The sequence below is a fragment of the Poeciliopsis prolifica genome, unplaced genomic scaffold (genome assembly GCF_027474105.1).
Source record: "Poeciliopsis prolifica strain line A6 unplaced genomic scaffold, Auburn_PproV2 SCAFFOLD037, whole genome shotgun sequence".
Classification (NCBI taxonomy): domain Eukaryota; kingdom Metazoa; phylum Chordata; class Actinopteri; order Cyprinodontiformes; family Poeciliidae; genus Poeciliopsis; species Poeciliopsis prolifica.
The window spans coordinates 87,501-90,000 of record NW_026562412.1 but is presented as its reverse complement, the minus strand read 5'-3'; the positions used below and the strand labels follow the sequence as shown (position 1 = coordinate 90,000).

At 57.5% G+C, this 2,500-nt stretch overlaps 1 pseudogene; it reads left to right on the top strand.

Annotated features, from left to right (window-relative positions):
• Positions 1 to 2,500, top strand: part of LOC129374922 (28S ribosomal RNA) — an 8,148-nt pseudogene that overhangs the window by 3,661 nt on the left and 1,987 nt on the right.

Sequence of the window (2,500 nt, the reverse complement as noted above, 5' to 3'; positions counted from 1 at the left end):
TGGTGGGGGTGGGGGAGAGACACTTGGGGGCGTTTCTTAAGGCCTGCTGGTTCCATGTGCATTCGGGGCGCTGCATCCGCCGGGCGGGTACGGTTTGGTGGAGGGGGGTAGCCATTCACGGAAGGGAGGAGCCCAGGGTGTATCAAGAGGCATTTCGCTCACCCGGCTCACGGGCGCGGTGAGACGATGATCGGGTGAGGGCCAGTGTTGGAACCCGGAGTGGTTGCCTGAAGGTACGGAGGGTTGTGCACAGCCCCCCAGGCTGCGGTGCCTGGAAATTGTGTGGGGCAGTGGGGCTCGTGATGATTACAACAAAATCGCAGCACTACGATGACACGTGACGGCCACGTTTCAAGCCGGAAAGCGAGTTGTTGCGGACAAGTCGCCTAAATAGCCAAATGCCTCGTCATCTAATTAGTGACGCGCATGAATGGATGAACGAGATTCCCACTGTCCCTAACTGACCCTGAACCTCTGGCTGCGCAGTCTTTGTCACCGTCACCCCAGGTCCTGTCATCGGACAGGATTAGGGAAGCGTTGGTTGGTTGGGGTGACAGAGAGGGTGGCGAAGAGGTGAAGGCTATCGCTGACCTTGTTAGGGACGTAGATCAGAACCCTTTTCTGATCGAATCCTCAGCGTCAGAAATCATCTCGAGGCTGGGTGGGGGAGTGGAGCGGCCTGGTAGGGCCCGTCCTCCCGTTCGAGAGCAGAACCAAGCGAAGGGTTGGGTAAGGCGTCTTGCCCAACGTAGGCGTGTGTACCGAGAGTGCCAGTTTTGGTACTCGAGGGACCAGGCCAGGCTCGCGGCACGGATCCTGGATGGGGCCGAGAGCCAGGAATGCGCCCTACCGGCGGACCAGATCTACGAAGCGTTTCGTGAGAGATGGGAAGTCGGAGAGCAGTTCCACGGGCTTGGGGAGTTCCGAACGGGTTTAGTCTCCGACAACCAGGAGTTCTACAATCCCATCCTGGCGGCAGAGGTGATGGAAAACCTAAACAAGATGGCAAACGGCTCGGCCCCAGGCCCAGACAGGATCAGCAAAAAGGGTTTGCTGAGCTGGGACCCCAGGGGCGAGCAACTGGCACGGCTATACACGACGTGGTTGGTCCGTGGAGTCATACCCCGGGCCTTCAAGGAATGCAGGACGACATTGCTACCGAAGTCCACTGATCCTGGTGAGCTGCTGGAGGTCAGCGGTTGGCGTCCAGTGACCATCGGTTCGGTGGTGCTTCGGCTGTTTTCGAGGATTCTTACCATGAGGATGGCGCGTGCGTGTCCTCTGAGTCCTCGGCAGAGGGGTTTCCTGGCCTCCTCGAGTGGTTGCGCGGAGAACCTGTTGATTGTGGGTGAGATCATCAGGCGCTCGAGGCGGGACGGGAGCCCTCTAGCAGTCGTGTTTGTTGACTTTGCTAAGGCTTTTGACTCCATAGCCCATGAGCATATCCTGTGTGCCTTGGGTGAGCGCCGGGTCGACCCTCACGTTATTGAGTTGATTCGTAACTCATATGTGGATTGCGTGACCAGGGTGAACTGTGTGGACGTCACACACAGAAGATTCACATGAAAGTGGGTGTTAAGCAGGGTGATCCTATGTCACCACTGCTTTTCAACCTGGCTATGGACCCCCTCATCCATAGGCTCGAACAGACCAGATTCGGGGTACGTTGGGGAGATCTGTCGATCTCCGCGTTGGCATTCGCTGACGATTTGGTTTTGGTGGCAGGGTCGGTGGAGGCAATGAATGGGAGCCTCGGGATTTTGGAGGAGTTCTGCCAACTGACGGGGTTGAGGTTCAGCCCAAGAAGTGTCACGGATTCTACATGGACAAGGGCGGGTTAACGACTGTGAGCCTGGAGGATCGGTGGATCCCCCATTCACATGATTCCTCCAGGGGAATCAGTGCGTTATTTAGGGGTCCAGGTGGGTCCGGGGCAAGGCATTGTGACTCCAGATCTTATCCCAAACTTGAGCTTGTGGGTTGCTCGGATCTCGGAGGCTCCTCTGAAGCCCTCACAGAAGGTACGGATACTGAACACATTTGCTCTCCCTCGCTTATGTACCAGGCTGATCTAGTGGAGTACCAACGGACCAAACTAGCCCGAATTGACGGGTTAGTCAGGAAAGCGGTGAAGCAGTGGTTGCATTTGCCCCCATCGGCGGGCAATGGACTGCTGTATTCACGGGTCGGGATGGTGGCTTGGGTATCCTGCGACTGGAAAGACTAATACCGTCGATACAGGTGCGACGCCTGTATAAGATGTCCAAGTCGGTGGACGATTGGACGCGTACCCTAACGAAACACACTGTGTCGCAATCTGACTGGGTGAAACTGTGGACCAAGGCAGGCGGTGACGCAGACAGTGTGCCTGTAATGGGCACTGGGGAAGCTGGTCTGCCCGATGCAGGGAGTCCGCCAGTCTACCCCGACTGGCGGCGTGGGCGAGAGTCTCGCCTGGGCGGCCCTGGAGGTCCAGGGTGTGGTGTGGACCATTTCAGAG